General features: G+C 35.7%; 1 pseudogene across 1 annotated transcript; it reads left to right on the forward strand.

The window, feature by feature from the left end:
* The first annotated feature begins 5981 nt into the window (after positions 1-5981).
* LOC149226502 (putative aquaporin PIP2-8) lies at positions 5982-7222 on the forward strand (annotated as a pseudogene). The gene is made up of 4 exons (XR_016247051.1): positions 5982-6314; positions 6400-6695; positions 6814-6954; positions 7087-7222. The product of XR_016247051.1 is annotated as a putative aquaporin PIP2-8 (transcript).
* The last annotated feature ends 13718 nt before the right edge of the window (positions 7223-20940 follow it).

The following is a 20940-nucleotide window of genomic DNA, read 5'->3' on the forward strand; positions in this document are numbered from 1 at the left end:
AACAGAACATTCCCCAGAAGTTCATAGAAAGCAAGATAGAATTCTATCGTCCACCCGTCTAGACCAGGATTCTTGTCCTTTTTGAACCATTTCAGCGTACCCTCCAGTTCGCCTACTATAATAGGGGAAATTAACTCCTCGGCCCCATCTTCATTTACAAACTTGGGAAAATGTCCTGCCACATTGATGATATCAGCCAGATTTGACCCAAGAGGGCTTTTGAAAAGATTCCTGAAATGAGTGGTGGCAAGATGAGAGAGTTTGTTAAAGGTGTCAACCACTCCCCCATCAGGTAGAGGTAAATTCCAAATTGTGTTTGAAACTTTTCTACCTTTAGCAAAGTTTTGAAAGAATCTAGTGTTTTCATCTCCAACTTTTAACCATATAGCTTTGCTTCTGAGGTGGCAAGATTCCTTTTTCTCCCTCAATATCCTTGCCTTTTGGTTTTCTAGCTCAATCAAGTAGGCTTTTTCGTCTGCTGAGGCAAAACCCAGGTTTCGATCATCAAGCAATGTACTCAACTCAGATTCAATATGTGATAAAAGCTGCTCCTCCCTCTGATGTTTCTCTTTTGCCCAGTTGATAGATAGATGCTTAAGCTGGGTCAAGTTGTAACAGAAACCCTTTGTCAAGGAATCATGTCTATCAATCGGGTTGGCAGTCCAGAATTCGGAGACCATGTTAATGTATTCAGGATCCTGAAGCCAAACATGGTTAAATTTAAAAGGAGCTTTTGGTTTAGGATGGGGGCCAAACACCTCCAGATAAATGGGGGAGTGATCTAAGATGCCCCCTGTGCCCACCCATTATTTGTAGTGATGCAGTTGGTTCATAAGGGGGGCCTTTATTAGAAAACGATCTAATCTTCTTGCAAGTGCAGCTTCCCCCACCCTTCTGTTTCACCAAGTAGGGAGAGGCTTATTCATGGGAATATCCACCAAGTTATGTTGATCCAGGAGGTTAGACATATATCCAGTGATAGAGTCCACTTGTGCTTGTGACCCCCAAGACTCTCCAAAACCTAGAGAGAAATTGAGATCTCCCCCTAGAATGATGTGATCAGGAGAAAAAATTGATAGGTTTAATAGGTGATGCCAGAAGATTTCCCGCTGTTGACAGGGACCATATATGTTGATAACCCTCAGGTTAATACTGAGCTCCGCAGAGAAAATATCTAGGCCAATAAAACCCTTGCCACCCCAAGATGCTAAAACCTTGATGTTCCGAGGATTGTAGCCAATGGCTAGGCCCCCTGATCGACCCACTGCATCCGTGGCCAAAAAAATCCATCCAGGAGATAGAGAGCTTAGAGAGCTGGAGATGATATCGGCCTCACCTAGGGTTTCTTGGAGCATGATAATGTCAGAAGGCTCTACTTCAAAAAGTCTGCGCAAGGCTAGTTTCTTGGAGGCACTAGCCATGCCTCTACAATTGAATGAGAGACACTTCATGGGGGAACCCTACCCGGGGTGTTCAGTGCTCTAAGAACCCCATCAAGAGTGGATTGCCTACCAGAGACGACCTCAGCCCCTGCCTGTTTAATGGCTTTGGAAAGGTTTGATTTCCTCCCTCGGGATGTAAGGATGACAGAACCAGGTTGGGTGAGTCCCAAACTAGCTATATGAGATGGGGTACCACCAGGGAGAGTACGGGAACGAAGGTTGTAATTGTGAGATGCAGATATCCCGCTTGATGAAGGGGAGGAAGAAATAAATGATAGAGAGGGCAAAGATGGAGTGGTGGTGGCGATGGAAGGTAATGTCGAAGCCAAAGTGCAGTGTGCTGCAGAAGTATATATGGTGGATGTGACAATAGATGAGCAATATGCAAAAGAGGTAGGGCAAGAGGTCAGAGAAATACCCGATAGTTTTTCGGTCTCTGCTATAGCTCGAGCTCTAGTGAGAGGAGGCGATGGCGTTCTGTGTACTACTTCCACCATCTTTGGGTGGATGATGCTGACTGGGGGAGCAGGACCTGAACTAGGAGAGCGATGCATAACCGACCCATCATTTCCTGTAGTTGTAGTAGTCGCCCTCGGAGGGTCCTCTGGTTTTTTGATGAGTGAGCAGTCTTTGAAGATATTCCATACTCTGTGACATCACCTACATTAGAAGGGAACTCCTTCGTAGTCCAGGATCTGAACCCTGGTGTATTTCCCCCATTGAAGAGTGATTTTCTCTTCCAGGCCTTCACGAGTGTCCAAGTGTACCAAAATACGAGCAAGGGTTCTGTTCTTCGATTGCACAAATGTTTTGTCATGGTCCAGGTAGGTACCAAGAGCATTTCCAATTCTGATGAAAACCTCCTCGCACCAGTACTGTAGAGGAAGCCCTGGCAGATGAACCCAGAGTGGCCCTGCCCCTATTTGCTCCCTCTCTGGGTCAAAGAGGGGACTCCATCACTTGAGGAGCACAGGAGCCATCTCGATGTGCCAGTACCTAGCAAGGACCAGGTCTGTATAATTTTCTTTTGCAAAATGGAGTGTGAACCAGCCCCTGGACAATATCTGCACCTCAGGTAGTTCCTTGAGCAAATCTCCCCAAATTTCACGGACCCATAGGGTGTGTCTGACTGCAGAATAAGCATGGCCACAAACATGTCTGACCAAAACAGTGCTTGCCATGAGTGTAGCTTCCCCAATTGCAGAGCTCTCACCGAAACGCATAGTGATGTCCTTTGCGGTATCCCTCACACACTTCGCTTTTCGCTTTCCAGTACGAGGGGCAGATGGATGATCCGACAGCGGATCAGGTGAACCCTCCTGAGTGGTTTGTGTCGCTGACTTGACCTTCACTGCAGGGGTTTCAAAATAGCTCAATGGAGAGCTAGTAGAGATGGGAGGGTTTGGAGCTCTGAAAGCATGTAAGTCTTCAGACGGTGGAGTGAAAAATGTTGAAGAGGATGGTTGAAGATGGACGGCCGGCGGATTCAGGTCAAAAGAGGGCGAGGGTGGAGTATTTTCAGTGAGGAAATGGAGGGTTCCAGGCGATAAAGGAGGGCAATCCAGTGCAGGGGATTCAATGGACAGAGACCCGAAAAATAGAGGAGCAGTACTAAGTCCTGGATAGGAAACCACCGGCGAAGAGCTTGATGGAGCAGGACCAGACGGGGGAGCTGAGCCAGATGCCGGCGAACTGAGGTTAGGGTTTCCAAAAATGACGCGGTCGGGGAAAGGGTCCTCGGAATAATCGAGGTCCTCGACTTCCATAACATCGCCCATGTTGTTAGCTGTAACTGTCGGCAGATGGTGACAGATGCGGCTACAATGGAAATGGAGATTTGTCGGTCGATAGTCGTCCAGGTCTAGATGCCTGCAGAGAGTTGCTGCAGTAAAACTAGGGTTTTTAACCCCAAACCCTCAAGGAGTACTCCTAAACGCGCCGTCTCCTTCCCAACCAAGGGCTCATGATACTTAATAAGATGCTACTTGATAATATGCATGAGTTGAGTTGAGGTGTATTAAATTCACGATGGTTGAGATGTATTAAGTTTATATTCATTTACATATTATAATATTTTAAAAATTGTTAAATTGAGAGTGGTATTTTATAATTACGTAGGGAAGAATGTGTAACTATTTATATTTCTAATCATCATTATCATTATTTTAAAATGCAATCAAATATTTAATTAATAAAATAGCAATATTAGTTATAATAAAAAAAAATAGAAATAAATATTTATATTTCGTTAATTTATTTAGAAGTTTTATTGATATTATTGTGTAATTTTTTCCAAATTTAAAATAGAACTTCTATGTATTTAGAAAAGAAATATATTAACCACAAAAAAATAATTGTTTAGCTATGAACTATAAATAAAACATTTCAGTATACATATTAAGTAGATAATATAATTATTAATATAACCCTTAAATAAAATAAATGTTAATTTATATAAGTTAGTATCAATTCCATATAATTATATATAATGAGATAGTAGAGAAATAATTTTTTTATTGATCATAAATAAAATATTTTAATATATAAATTTATTTGTGACATTTAGAAAATATTTTAATATGAATTATAAATAAAATATTTCTTTTTTTTGATATCTAGCTGAATCGGCAATGGTGGTGATATTGTACTCACGTTACACGGGGTCGAATCCCACCGGCTATCACTACATTGTACTCGCGTTACACGAGGTCGAATCCCATCGGCTGTCACTATAATAGCTAGGAGGAACCGCCTAGCCTGCAAGGAACGGCCCCTCAGGGTAAGACGAAACTTGAACCCGTGACCTGCATAGCGGCACAAACGACTTCGCAGATCATGCACTAACCATGAAACCAAACCCCTACAGGCTAATTATAAACAAAATATTTCAATAAGCCTATTAATTAAAATATTTCAATGTCAATTATATATATGGATATATGGTATAATAGAAATCAAATATAAAAGAAATAAGCAAGTGGACTCCTTGTAATATTAAGGGGACATTTATTTAAAAACATATCAATAAGAAAAAAAGCATGTTAATCTACATAATAAATATTTCAATATCTATGTGTGTATATCTATCTCTGTCCTCCTCTTATGTAAACTGAGTCAAAACAAGGGGGATTTGACCCTTGGATCTCTCAAATTTCACATTATTTTAATCATCAATTGAACTACCTATGTATATATATATATATATAAATGGTAAAAAACACTTATTGATATATTCTTAAAAAACAAATTTATAAATACATGAAACATATTCAAAATAAATACATACATGGATCCTGATTTAAAACATGGAATATATACCAAATAAATACATATATGAAACATGGATCCTTTTTAACTTTAAATAATTTCAACTAAAGTTAAAAAATTATAATATTTATAAAATAACAATAATATACTTAAATAAATAAAACAATTAATATATTGTGGCAATATTAATTATATATATATATAGATTGATTTTATTAAAAAATAAAATGATTTAAAATCAATCACGACTTTTTACTTATTATTATATTTATGTAGTATAAAACTTTGAATCATTTATAATTTTTATTTGCTTAGAATTGCAAAGATTTTTGTGTTGTGGTTGCTTTAAAGATTATTAATTTTCAAAAGTTTTTTAAATTTAAGAAGTTATTAAAAAATAAAATGATTTAAAATCAATCACGACTTTTTACTTATTATTATATTTATGTAGTATAAAACTTTGAATCATTTATAATTTTTATTTGCTTAGAATTGCAAAGATTTTTGTGTTGTGGTTGCTTTAAAGATTATTAATTTTCAAAAGTTTTTTAAATTTAAGAAGTTTTTAATTTCTCGCTGAGTTGTTGCCTGTTAGGTTAAGAAACTGTTGATGTTGAGGATTTTAAGAGAACAGTGCGTCATAAAAGGTATGTTAGTCTAACTAGTGAATCCTTTTCCAGTTTTTAGGGACTCCAATCTTGCTTATAAGTAAAAGATTTACCGAAATATTAGACAAACCTACCATTTCATAACACAGTTCTCCAAAAATATCATCAACATCAATAATTTAATTACTATATCAACAATTTAATTAATATAGAAATATCTAAGCTTAAGAAGTTTATTTCTATTCTAGATAATTTCCCATATTTTCCATATGTTCTTTGAGAACCGTATCCCCAAAACATATTTGCATCACTCAACATATATTACGCCGATTTGTTTGATTTGCTATTGATGTCGATGCAAGAAATCTCTCAGTGGAACTCATCTGAACAGGCGAATGCCGGATGATGTCATATCCTACCAACCTCTGGGATTTAGAAGCCAAGAATACCTGACATAAGTTTAAGGTATAATCTATAAGCGATATAGCTTCAGTGTTGTTTACTTCCTAATACAAGAATTTAGCTGAGCGGTCCAGACGGGTCCCCCGACTGTTACAGCAAATCCAGCTCGCTTATACTCTACAGTCATGTGACGGATACGGTACGCTAGCGCTCCTCGGTACTATTTAACCGAGGGCCTTCCTAAAATCCATACAGTGGAGTAGCCATTATTAGCAGTAGAGCTTTTGCTGTTAAGCTAAGGAGAAGAGCAGGATGGCAGCGATGGGAGTAGAAGGCGGAGAACAAGAGAGTAGGGATTATGAGGATCATTCCCCCGCCCCTCTTTTGGATTCGTTAGAATTGAAGCGGTGGTCGTTCTACAGAGCCACCATGGCTGAGTTTGTTGCTACGCTGCTTTTCCTCTACATAACACTCACAACCGTTGTTGAAAACAAACGAAGCAAAGGTACCTGCGGCGGAGTGGGGTTGTTGGGAGAAGCCTCCGCTTTCGGAGGAATGATCTCCGTGCTCGTATACTGCATATCGGCAATTTCACGTATAAGAAGCCAACTGCATTCCTGCAGCAGATTTCATATTTCATATTAAACTGAATCACGTTAATAATCAATGCCTGTGTCCAGGGGGTCACGTCAATCCAGCTGTCACGTTTGCACTGTTTCTTGCCCGCAAGGTCTCTCTTCCTCGCGCCCTAGCGTATATTGTAGCTCAATGCCTGGGTGCCCTGTGCGGAACTGCCCTTGTGAGGGGCATGCAGGGGAGCTTTTATGCCTCCACCGGAGGAGGATCGAACTCTGTATCTACCGGTTATTCCAAGGGAACTGCCCTTCTCGCGGAGATAATTGGCACCTTCGTGTTGGTTTACACTGTCTTCTCTGCAGCAGACCCCAAGCGCAAAGCCCGCCACTCCCACATCCCTGTACATAACACAAATCATATTCCACCCTGAAACTCTTTCTCTCTATATATGAAGCTTGGTGTTATGAAATATTCATTCACTGATGTAAATTTACTAACATGACAAGTGGTTAATGCAGGTTTTGGCTCCGATTCCAATTGGGTTAGCGGTATTCTTGGTCCATTTGGCAACCATTCCCATCACAGGCACAGGCATCAACCCTGCCAGGAGCTTTGGGCCCGCTGTGATATACGGCCATCAAAAATCATGGGACGACCTTGTAAGATTTATCTATAATTCTCTGTTTGGAAGCATTGCATTTTATTGATCTAAATAACTTCAAAGAGGAGATTTATATTAATAGATATGAAATTTAATAGTGACTTGTCGTTTAATGGATTGAATGCATCAGTGGATATTCTGGGCTGGTCCGCTGATTGGAGCTGCGGTTGCTACGGCGTATCACAAGTATCTTCTAAGAAAAACTCAAAATCTCGGAATCGTTGCGTAGCCACCCCTCCAGTGCAATATAGAATGAAAAATTCACAGGCCATCTCTTATTATCCCACATTGCAGCAGTTTGATAAGTGGGCATTTATATTGTAAGGTCTCCACTGTGGAATTATAGTAATAATAATAATATTGATAACTGCGTCCCTTTGTATTGTTTAAAGCTTCATTATCGGAAGCTTTTTATTTCTATTAAATGTAATTCTTCGATCTCCATAAGCCATTTATTGTCAAATTAATTTCATACCATGAACGTCCTGTTGGTCTTGTGTTGTTTAAAGGTTCAGTTTGTGGAGCCTCTGATATATATTAAATGTAATTGTGGATCATTACTTTTTAGTATTACTTGTTAATATAATTTTAATGATAAGCTATCGTAATTAAATGGCATAACATTTATAATCATGCTCATAAGCCTTTGATCTTTTTAAGTATTACTTGTTAAATATTTTTTAATTAAAAGCTATCGTAATTAAATGGCATAACATTTCTAATCAATCTCATAAGCTTTTAATCTTTTTAAATGTAATTTCTAAGTATTATCCGTTAAATGGCATATATATATATATATATATGTTTTCTAAAAAAAATTATTAAATTATTTCTTTACACAACTCCAAGATATCAAATTAATTCGATAATAATGGAGATCACATTTACAGTAGTGGGTATTGAGAAAGAATGAGAAAAAAATGTGGAGTGGAGATTGCTTTTCTCAATATTCAAAATGGTTAAATAGATTATATTGTAAACATCAACAATAAATCACTGAAGTAGAACTCGACACCTATGGAGTAGAATTGAAGTAAAATTGAATTGTCTATGACACCTAGCAGACAACAAAATCAAATGAGATGACACCTAATCAACAGCGAGATTAAAATCTCAACATCCCCTCCTAATCTAAACTGTTACATTTAGAGATACTTATAATGCCTAATTGTTCTCTTTGAAATTCAAATACATTCTTTCCCAATGGCTTTGTGAAAATATCTGCTAGTTGATCTTTGGAACCACAAAAAGAAAGTACTATGTCCCCATCATTGACAAGCTCACGGATGAAATGAAAACGAGTGTCAATGTGCTTGCTCTTTTTGTGGAAAACATGATTTTTTGATAAAGAAATTACTGAATTGTTATCACAGTAGATTGGAGTTGGCTCCTTCTGAATATTTGAAATATCTTTCAATATTCTTCTCAACCACACAGGTTGTAAAACTGCTGAATTTACCGCTACATATTCTGCCTCTGCTAGAGATATTGAAACGATTGGTTGTTTCTTGTATGCCCATGAAATCAAATTAGTTCCAAGATGAAAAACATACCTTGAAGTGCTTTTGCAATCATCTAAACTCCCTGCATAATTGTTGTCTGTATAACCTGATAGTGAATAATTTTTAGAATGTGGATAGAAGGAACCATAGTCTATTGTACCTGCAATATACCTTGAGATCCTTCTTGTAACCTTCCAATGAGTGATCTTAGGTGACTGCATAAACTTGGAGACAAAACTTGCTGCAAACATAATGTTAGGTCTAGTTGCAGTTAGATACAAAAAACTACCAACTAGAATTTTATATATTGTGGAATCAACTGGTGATGCTACATCTTCTTTCCTCAGTTTTGTGCCTTGAGAAATTGGTGTATGTGCAGGTTTGCAATTCTTCATTCTAAACTTTTTGATGATATCAGTGGCATATTTTTGGACCAACAAAAATGCCATTAGCATATTGGTGAATTTCAATGCCTAAGAAATATTTCATGACTCCTAGATCTATCATATCAAACATTGTTTACATTGCTACTTTGAAATCTTCTAACATCATGTTTCTTGTACAAAGAAGATCATCTACATAAAGACATGCAATAAGAATTTTACCTTCATGCATTTTGGTATAGAAAGTTACCTCATGATTGCTTCTGCAAAAACCACTTTTGATGAGATAGGTGTCAATGCGACTGTACCAAGCTCTTGGAGCTTGTTTCAAACCATACAAAGATTTCTTCAATCTATATACCTTATGCTCCTGTCCTGAAACTTCAAAGCCAAGAGACTGCTCTCGATAAATTTCTTCCTGCAATATACCATTTAGAGAGGAAGATTTTACATCAATTTGATAGACTTTCCATTTGTGTTGAGATGCTATGGAAAAAATGGTTCTAACAATATCTAACCTTGCTATTGGAGCAATGGTTTCACCATAATCGACACCAAACTTGTTATGAAACTAGCTCACAAAAAGATAGAAAAGATAGATCAACGCCTTAGAATTCAGCCTCTTCAAGGGGGAAACCTCCTTTACATTACACAAATGAATGATTCTTTGATCAAAATATTTCTCCATCTGTAGTATCCAATTTATCGGATCCTTGCCATCAAACTTCCTCATCTCGCTTTTTCTTGATTTTAGGAGCTCGATCTTGAAACGACTGTAACTCTGTAATTTCGGATCTTCCAGTTCTGAAATCGCGACCTGCAGTAACCCTTTGTGTCCTCTTTCCAATGCCACCAGTCTGATCCAAATTGGATTCTCCAAGGAAGAGTTATGCCAAATCTCCCACGGTGACCTGGTTATAGACCTTTCCAGAAGAGTGAACTTGTATGAAGTGCCACGTGTCACTATTTTGACCTTAGTATCTGAAAAATATACATAGGAAACTACAGTCCGTCCTCTTTCTGTAACTTCTGACGAAATTTCAATTTGATGCTCAAAACAAACATTATGACAATTTTCCCCAGGTCACCTGTTTGGAATGAAATTCGGGAGTCTGCAAAAATGCCAACTTCCATAGATCATATCTCCAAAAATATAGTGCGAAATGGTCTGAAATTTGGACCCGAGGTTCATAACGATTTCATCTCAAATGGGTTTTTTTTAACATCTGAAACGTCGCAAAAAAAGTTATAGCGCAAATGCCACGATGACCTGTTTGGAGCAGCGAAACCCTAGAATTCAAAGCTCTTATACCAAATGTTATAAAATCAGCTCACAAAGAGATAGAAAATATAGATCAACGCCTTATAATTTACATTACACAAATGAACAATTCTTGGATGATACAAATGAAAATACCTCCTTTCTATATATAGGAGTCTAAGGGGTCATAATATAACCAAAGCTGACATAACAATAATAATGTAAGGGCATAATAATAACAATTGTGGGCTTCTATGGGGCACAATAGTAACAATATGGGGACTACATGGGTACAACAATATAATAAGGGGGTTGTACTAATAACAATAAGGGGTTACACTAGTAGTATAGGGGCCTAACAAAACTATTGTGAGAATCCTTTGGCAACCAACCTTTCCTTATGTTTCTCAATCTCTCCTTTTTCATTCAACTTGGTCTTATATACTCATTTTACACCAATTCTGGTTTTGTCTTTTGGGAGAACAGCTAATTCCCAAGTCTAATTCTTCTCTATGGAAGCAATTTATTAGTTCATTGGACCCAACGATTTTATTTAAATTATTCTTAAAAATGAGTTGGTTGAGATGAATGAAATGAAAAGATATTCTGCTGGTCAAACTCATGCTCCTACTCATATATTTCTCTAATGCTTCTTGTTTTCTGATTGTCTTCTGAAGATGTTGAATCACTGATAGATTCACTACTTGAAGATGTACCATTTTCATAATGGTATGGCTCTTCTTCAACCTACAATCTTGGTGGTTGTGGTGGATAAAAAGATTGATTTGAAGCTTCATCAACTTGATCAGACCAAGATTTATTTTCAAAAAAATTTACATCTCTACTTAAAACAAACTTCTTGGTAACTAGATTATAAAGTCTGTAAGCCTTTGACTTCTCACTATAGCCTACGAAAATACATTTTTCACTCCTATCATCAAGTTTCTTTCTTAGCTTCTTAGGAACATGTGAAAATGCTACTAATCCAAAAATTCTAAAGTGAGATACATTTACCTTTTTACCATCCCATGCTTCTTGAGGTATTGTATCTTGGAGACTGGTTGTTGGAGATCTGTTGAGAACATACATTGTTGTCAAAACTGCTTTAGCCTAGTAGTTATTTGACAACTTCTTCTCACGAAGCATACATCTGACCATATTCATGATTGATTGATTTTTCCTTTCTGCTACTCCATTATGTTGTGGAGTATATCTTATTGTATTCTGCATTATGATTCCTTGTTGTTGACAAAAAGATTTGAATTCATTGGAGTTGTACTCTCCTCCTCTGTTGGATCTAAGTACTTTCAAAGGCTTTCCACTATGTTTTTCTGCTTCTGCTTTGAATTCTTTGAACCTTGAGAATGTATCTGATTTATTTTTGAGAAAATACACCCATGTCTTCCTACTATAATCATCAATGAATGTCAGAAAATAAAGAGTACCACTAATGGACCATGTCTGCATTGGACATAACACAAATTTCACAATTACAGTCTTTTTCATTCATAGTAGGGAGACCAATGACGATTGATTGTTTCTGAAGTTGACTTAGAGTCTTGAATGGGATATGGCCATATCTAGAATTCCATAGCTGAGATTCATCTATTCTTGACACATTGTGGACTAAAGACTATGAGAGATTTTGACTTCTAAGAGTCAAAGGAAACATCCTATTCTTGGTTTTTTCAACCTTTGCTATCAATCTTCTATTGGGAGGTTTGTCATAGATATAACATCTGTTTCCTTGAAATATTACATCATAACCATGTTCCATCAGTTTTCCTACATTAATGAGATTATGCTTCAGACTTGGAACATAATAAACATCAGGAATGTATTTCTGTTGATTCTATTTAGTAAGAATAGGGACAATACCTTTTCCTTCAAATTTAATGCAAGAACGATCTCTAAGAGTAATTTATGATGTTATGGAAGCATCAACATAAGAAAGAAATTTTTTGTTATCTGTCATATGATTGCTGCAGCCACTGTCTAGCAACCAAAGATCCTTGTTGTGAGTGTCTTTAGAAAGATGGCAGGAAAGAAACATTGTTTTAGAGAATTCTCCTTCATTGTTAGAGCGATGGACATTGCCTCTTTGCTGATCTGACTATTTCTTTCTACATTCATGTTCATAATGCTCAAATTTCTTGCAGTAATAACTTTGGACATTAGATTTTCTCCATGGCTTGCTTCTCTGAGTTTGGTTTTGTGGAGGTCCCCACTGCTTTCTTGCATGATGATGTTCTCATCTGCCTCTCTTTTTGTCGCCTCTATATCCTCTGCCTCTGCCAAAAGAGAGTTGTGTTTTGAAAGCTTGTTCCATGGAATCTTCTACCAAGTTGAGTCTCATTTCATGTGCCAGAAGTGATCTAGTCAATTGTTCCACTAAGAAATTTGTAAAATCTTTGGATTCCAGAGTGGCTGTTACAATCATGTCATATTTCTTGGGAAAAATTCGGAGGATTTTTTGAACAATTTTATGATCTGAAATGGTTTCACCGATGAGCTTGATCTAATTGACTATTCCCACGACTCTAGTCATGAATTGACCCACATTTTCTGTGTCAGTCATCTTTATGGTTTTGAATTGTGATCTCAATGTCTGTAATTTCACTCTCTTCACTGTATCATTGCCTTGATACACAACTTTCAATATTTCCCAAGCTTCATGTGTTGTGGACGCGCAAGTTATCTTGTCAAAAATAGAGTCATCGGTTGAGTTTTGTATCCAACGTTTGACTCTTTGTTCTTTCTTTCTGAGTTCAATGAATTCTTCTTAGGTTTGCTCTACATAGGCAGTCTGAAGTGTATCCCAACACTCTTGAGCTTGCAGGAATGTCTTCATTTTCAAAAACCAAAACTCATAATTTTTTCCAAGCAAAATGAGGGTCTATAGCAAAGCACTTCTTCAAATACAAATTTGTGCGCCCTTTTATCTTTTAAAAAATCCTTCTTAAAAAAATGCAGTGGCCTCCTTTTTTATAACTAACATACCTTCTTAAAAATTTATTTTTCTTTCCAAATTCTTTTTATTTAAAATAACAAACCCTCTTCTTAACAGTCCCCTTTAAAACCAAACAAAGGAACCGCCCTTTTTAATACTCATTTTAAATCATAAAAAATCTCGTACGTTTAAAAGAATTTTAAACATGCACTTTTATAAAAGGAATGCGATGTTTCTTTCGAAACTAAAAAAATGAGAATTCATTCAAATAAAAAACACTTTTAACAGTGAACCTCAAAAATACGCAGCTTTGAAAAATTCTGTTGACCACTCCTCTCAATTGTAATGTTGACGTGGGGTTGCGTTGTCTTTTTGCACCAGCATTCCAATTCGGTGAGCGGAGCGTTGAAATTTTAACTTTTGCCATATGCTCCGTTCCTACGAATACTGGGCGCTGAGCCTTTTTTTGCAGTTTTTCTTGGCTGAGCTGCGAATACTGGGCGCTGAGCTTTTTTTTGCTTTTACAGTTAGGCAATTGCCTTTTTTCCTGGGGCTTTTCATGCTTTTTTTTGCAAGCTCAAATGACTTCAAAGGGGAGTTTTGATATTTTTTGGCAAACAATTTTTTTTTATTAACCTGTCAAAAAAAATCTGTGAATTATTTTACTAAACTTTTTTTATTTATTTTTCAATATTTTATTAATTAATTAATGAATATATATTTTTCAATTTTTTATTAATTAATTAATGAATATATAAAAGAGATAAAACTTAATAATTATTTTACTAAATATATAGTTTTTGGATTTTTTTTTAATATGTCATCCCTTAAAAAAATTTACAATCTGATTTATTCTCCAAAGTTGGTGTCATATTCATATTCATAATTTCAAAATTAATTAATAATTATTTTATTAAATATATTTAATTTTTAAAATTAATTAATAATTATTTTACTAAACATATTTAATAGGTTTTTTGAATATGTCATTACACTATAAAAGTTTACAATCTGATTTATTTTCCAAAATTAGTGTCATATTCATATGCATATTCATAATTTCAAAATTAATTAATAATTATTTTATTAAATGTATTTAATAACATTTGAAAAAATTCTTAAATATTCCATTACATTGGTATTAACATTGAAGCAAAGCTATTTAATACCAAACACACAAATTGTCAAATTTTTGGCAGCTAATTTTTGATAACTTTGAATTAATGCAAACCACTTTATTTGTGTCCGGTTGCACACTTCCACATGTAAAATTCCATGAATTTGGATGCTAACATACTTGCACTAGTAATACTTAATCATATACCAAAAATTCGTTGTCGCAATATTTTATATTGTAATCTTATAGTTGGTATCATATTAGCAATAATATATTGGTATCTTAAGGTCACTTTAATTTTAAATTTCAATAAATCCTTAAATTAATATTATAAAGTTATTTATCACTTATAAAAATAATATATTGGTATCTTAAGGTCATTTTAATTTTACATTTCAATAAATCTTTAAAATAATATTATAAAGTTATTTATCACTTATAAAAAAAAATTATAGAATTTTAATATATATAATATTTTATATAATTTTAATAAAAATAAATTTTTGTGATAGATTAAATTTTTTAAATTGAAAAAACTATATTTTATTAAATTGTAAAATCTAATAATTCAAAATTGTAGTTTTTTAATTTAATTTTAATAAAATCAAAAAATACATTTAAAAATTAACTTATTTCTATATTAAATTTATATAAATTATCAATATTTAGTTGGTTTATTAATTCATTTTAAAACCAAAATATTTTATTCTATAACATTTTTATAAAAAATAATTATTATATTATGTTAATTTAAAATTATATATATATATATATATATATATATATATATATATAGATATAGATATAGATATATAGCTCCGAAGATGAACCCTAATCTCTTTGCTGCCGCCTCCCTTCCTTCAGCCGCCGTCTGGCCTTTGCTCGGCCCTGCAGAAGATGGCGACGCGAGTTTCAAACATGGAATGCCGGCTTCTTCCACCGACGCTGAGCCGCATGTTTTCCATTCCCTTCTGGGAGCTCACCTCCCTCTAATCTGCTCCGCTCTGGACAACGGTGTAGCCAGATCTCGGCCCTCTGCTACTGCATATCGTAACAGCCGCCCCCTTCAGATAGCAGATGCAAAGGTTAAGGACGGAAATGCAGAATATAATCCTGCTTCTCCTCAAGCTGCGGCTCTTGGGAAGAAATATTACGCTCTGGAAGGCTGCTCATCCCCATTAGTACCTCCTCTGTCTCCCCAGAATAGTCGATACTCTGTATTTCATATTCAGAACTCTTTCAGCTTCCTAGATCTGCTTGGATGGAGCATCTGGGAGCTCTTTTGGGCAGAAAGAAATGACAAACTCAATGACCATTGGACTCTCTCCACATCTTCTCACAAGCCCCCGCGGCAAGTTCAGGAAAAGGTGGCCCTCCAAAGCACCAGCGTCCTCTCGTCTCAGATTTGCAGAGGAAAGCAGAAGTCTGATCTCTCTGCCTCGTTCCAGATCCAGATCGTGCTCCTTTCTGGCAAAACTCTGCTACAATGGGTGAGCTCTTCGGATCTAGTGCAGGACCTCAAGAAAATTCTGGAATTCAAGCTGGGGATTCCCTCTGCATCTCAACAACTCCTCCACGAAGGTAAACAACTTGAGGATCTTTATCCCCTTTCTTTTTACAGCATTAAGAGAAATGCATCCATCATTTTTACCCTTCGTTTGAGAGGGGGAGCTATTGGACAGTCATCTTCAGCTGCAGCTTTTTCATACAAAGATGTTGTCCATGCTCAGATGCCCAAGAAAACAGCTCAAGCTCCCAAACCTTTTTTGGTGGACAAACTGGAGGAAACCCCCTCCATTGAAATAATGCATCCAACGCTGGATGAGCAAATCCAAAAGTATGCAGAGCATGCCATTATTTGCAGGTTCAATGGGCTATGGCCACGCACAACAGACCTCTACAAATGGATTCAATCTAACTGGACCAACAATTGTAAGGCTCTTTTATGCTCAAAGGGTTTCTGCATTGTAGTGTTTGCTCTCGGTGAGGACTACCAAAAAGCTTTAACTGAAGGCCCATGGTTTTGGGGCTCAGCAGGTTTATTCCTCACCCCTTGGTTCCCAGATTTCGATCCCTCTACAGCAATCATCACCAAGCTCCCCATCTGGGTCAGACTTCCTAATCTCCCGGCGCATCTATGGCACTTTGCTGTATTCCAAGGGATCGGCAATTCTCTAGGCCGCTTTCTAGCCACAGACACCTCTAGAGGGGAAAAGGGCGTATACACCTTTGCCAGAATATGTGCAGAAATAGACATGAGAAAAGGTCTCCCTGATCAGATTAATCTCAAAATTGGAGACTTCCAGTGGACTCAGACCTTGGATTACGAGAACACAGCCTTTCGCTGCTAAAATTGCCATCACACAAGGCACCTTCAGAGCTCTTGTCCCACGATGCCTGCCCAAAAGAAGAAATCCAATCCTAAGCCGAAATCCAAAAGCTGGAAGCCTCATGATCCCCCCCCCCCCCCATGGACGATTTTGATTTCAGCTCAGATGAAGAGGAAGGGGATGAGGAAGTAATGGAGGCAAAGCTGGCACAGGATCCGCCCTCGAGTAGTCCTGAGGATTCAGCTGTCCCACCAAACTCACAGAAAAGAACTCATGAGTCCTCTCCCTCGGATTCAAACAAGGAGACCTCACCGTCAGCCCAGCTCAGTTTGCAAATCATGCTAGCTCAGCGGAGTCTTCTTGGTTGGGTCAAAGTTGGTAAAAAGAAAGGGAAAAAATGCAAATAGTTGATTCTACCCATGTTGGGTAGAATCCTTTGTTCTGCTCTTGTTCCTATGTTCTTCTTGTTTCTTCTTGCTTAGCACTGCTCTCTTCTCATTTTCTCTTAGGGGCCGAGGTGGATAATCTATCCTTTCCGGCTGCACGTTTTCTTGCTTCTCTTGGTTGTAACTTCATATTGTACCATACGTCCTCTTAATAGAATTAGTTTTTACTGAGAAAAAAAAAATTATATATATATATATATATATATATATATATAAAATTTAAAATCATAAATTAGTTTTTAGTGTCAAAGATAGGGACTAAGCATCAACGACTTGTGTTATATAATCTTATATTAAGGTTGTTTATAACATTAAGTTATATAATCCTATATTAGGGTTGTTTATATAGGGACTAAGCATCAACGGCTTGCGTTATATAATTTTATATTAGGGTTGTTTATAACATTAAGTTATATAATATTGAATTTCTAAAAACATTTATAATCTTCAGTTTTAGGTTTGACTATTAAGATTTAAATTTTAAAAATAATATTAATAATATTTAATTAATAATTTAATATTATTGATCAAATTAACATAATTAATATAAATAATATTAATGTTAATATAAATAAATAATATTAGTAATATTTATAATATTAGATCTAAGAATTTTGTGATTTATAATGTAGATATTAGTCTTTCGAATTACAACACGACACAATCATAACAATGTGATTAATCCAAAAATTGATATCTACAATATTTATAATATAAGATATATTAAATTAATTTCATATATATCAATCATATATATATATTTTTTTTTCCGAAGGTGGCAAAACCTATCAAACTCAGGTGTCAAACCAACAGTGAGGACAGCCATCTCTGGCTGCTATCCGCGAATGTCGGTTTGACTCATCACTGTTATCAAGGAAAACCATGCCACCTGTAATAACCCGCTGGTGGTCCGTAAGGGAGCAGGCTTTCACTCCTGCCAGATGCCTCTGGGTCTTGGGCCGTTAACCTGTTTCCTTACGTCCGAGGAAGACGAGCTCTTAGCCAAGCAGAAACAGTTTTACGACATACTCCAGGCCGAATATATCAATCATATTTATTAATAAAAATTGTGTTAATTAAAAATTATATTCATATTTTTTCACTATTAAAATATAACTGCTCAATCATATATTAATAATAATTTATACCAATACCCAAATTCCACTCTTGTAAACCTTTATACCAATAAGGTTTACACCAATCGTGCCGAGTGATGGCAAAAATTAAAAAATATTATTGCGTAGGTTTGATGGCGTAAGGAATGTGCTTTTTTCCAATACAAAATTGGAACGATGCTTTAAGTCACTCACCACATGGTGTTTGATTACACAGGTGGCTAATAAACTAGTAATTGCTTCAAAAGGTGTAAAGAGAGGCTAATAGAAATGTTAGATTGAAAGAATTGTATTTTGGTTTAAAATAATAAATGTTATAATAATTCAATCATTCAAACTAAATTTAATCAATAAATTGCCCAAAATAAAATAAATCCTTAATCAAAATTATACAAATTATTATTTTTCGTTTCTCTCAATTATTTATATAATAAAATCCAATCAATCAAATCAATAAATTTCCCAAATTAAATCCCAACTAATCAAAATTATTTGGGAATATATATGTATAACCCAATAAAAAAATTATATTTATATGTTACAGAAAAATAAGTAAAAAATTCTAATTGATTTAAATAAATCCGAAACCACTCAAATTAAAAATTACTATTTATCATTAAGTAGTGGAAATTTTAACATAATAGGAACACATTTTTTTCACCCAAATTAAAAAAAAAAAAAAAATCACCCAAATTAAAATTATTTTTTAATAATAAATCAAACGTTGGAAATATCAACATGACTGAAATTGATCTCTAGTAAATTGGAAAAATATTTCATATGCCTTTATGTTACCGTTAATAACAAGTAATGCTTGTATGTTATAGAAATTGTAGAAGAAGAAAAAACGAATGCAGTACTCAAGAACATGAGAAAAGTACTATCCTCAGTGACAAACATTCTGAGTATGAAAATTAGAGAAGCAATTTTGATACTTATCAGTATCAAACGACATTGTACTGTCAAAAACTTTTAAAAGAATAATGTAGGAGAACATCTCTTAGTCCTCATAAATGTGCTTGTAAATATCATCATGGAAAATTTCATAAAATGGATTTTAAAGGAAAAGTTGGATGTTAAAATCCAAGTCACATGAACTTACCGCAATTTGCAGGTGCTTGTATTGCAATGTTCGTCTATTTATTTGTGTTGGATGTGCAGTCAAAACAATTTCAATCTCCTATGACATACAAGCTACCAGAATTAGCAAACAATTTAGAAGGAAATGCAACAAATTTAGTTAATTTTAAGTTGATACTAAAACCTGGTCACAAACCGCATTGTACAGGAAAAAATATTTATTAACAGTTTTTCAAAGATTCCTCTTGATTTGAACCAGTAAAATTTGCTCTGCTTTCACCTCCTAATTTCCTAATAATAGCTCACTTTTATGAAATCATTCTTCCAAACATAATGCTTCATTATTACTGACTTGCATTAACATTCTATGCATCACTATTTAACCATTTCCCTAATATATATTATCTACTTGCCTGAAATTGATCTCTGGTAAATTGGAAAAATATTTCATATGCCTTTATGTTACCGTTAATAACAAGTAATGCTTGTATGTTACAGAAATTGTAGAAGAAGAAAAAGCTAGAAAATAAAGCAAAAGGAGACTTGCAGATATATCGAACCAGTATTCACGAATCACAAAATTAAATGGGGAGTAAGGAAGGGAAAGCAAACCTGACAAAGACATTGTTGCCAATAAGGGTGGCCATCAAATCCTGAACAGTCATATCTCTTTAGAACACCCATTAATGCCTCTACTGCACCAATGTTTTGTTTCACTCTCCACCATCCCTGCCGAGTTGTCAGCAATGTTTATGTTTCCATTGTCAACTCCAATTTTACGGAGATTGTCTCCATTTCTCCTTTCTTTACATGCTCTCCTTTCTTCTGTGCATCTTAGGATAAAATCACTTTTATATCTACCTTTATATGCAAGTTGCAACGTTCTTCGTGATGGGATTTGGATATATTGGAACATTTGTACCAACATCCTAGGAGGCTAGGACTACATAAAACATAGGTGTCAGCGTATTCTGTTTCTCTCTATAGATTGTATAGATTGTATATTCTCATTCTTTTTAGGAGGATAAGTACATGGTATAGTCCCCAAAGGGACAGTGCTTCTCATGCATATCTGTTAGCCTATGTGAGAAGTCAATTTTAGTGCTATGTATGTTACCATCCAGAATGGTCTTTGTTCAAAATTTATAAATACAATATGCTCCACATGGTGAGTCGCAGGTCCCGAAGGAACTGGGTCCTGCCTAATCACTGGAGCAGTAACAATACCCACTCTACCCACTCTGTAATCCAAACAACTTATGTAATCCATAGTGCTTCTGTCTCAGTAAAGCATATCCCAAACCATTGTTATGCTCAAGTAAGGTATGACAGCTTACCAGTTAATTACGTTGTGTGATTCAATAGCCCAAGATAGGACTTTTCTCATCTGCTAAGGTGGGGGGAGCAATCTGACTTTATTGGGCGGTAAGTGGAAGTTTGCTAGGGTTTACCTACAATGTCACAACAGTTTTCACCGTCATCCTAAATGAAGAAGTATTTAGGTATATAGTAAGCATTATTCTTATATGGCTTTTATGTGCTGGATAGATATAATCTTGCATGAAAAAACACATGTACAAGCAGTAGCACAGTAGAACTCAAAGCTATTAAGATCCCTTGAGTCTTTCATGTTGTATGGGCTAGCATGATACAAATAAGGACAACGACACAGAATACAATGAAACAGAAATCATCCCGCAGTTTCAACATCCACCCAACGGGGAAATGAGTGATTAAGGTTAGTGCAGGCTATGATGCCATGCAAACACCAGAATTAAGTTTCAAAGATCCTCCCAAGTG

Source organism: Pinus tabuliformis, chromosome J (genome assembly GCF_031772625.1).
Source record: "Pinus tabuliformis cultivar Carrire ecotype Pingquan chromosome J, CPIR1, whole genome shotgun sequence".
Taxonomy (NCBI): domain Eukaryota; kingdom Viridiplantae; phylum Streptophyta; class Pinopsida; order Pinales; family Pinaceae; genus Pinus; species Pinus tabuliformis.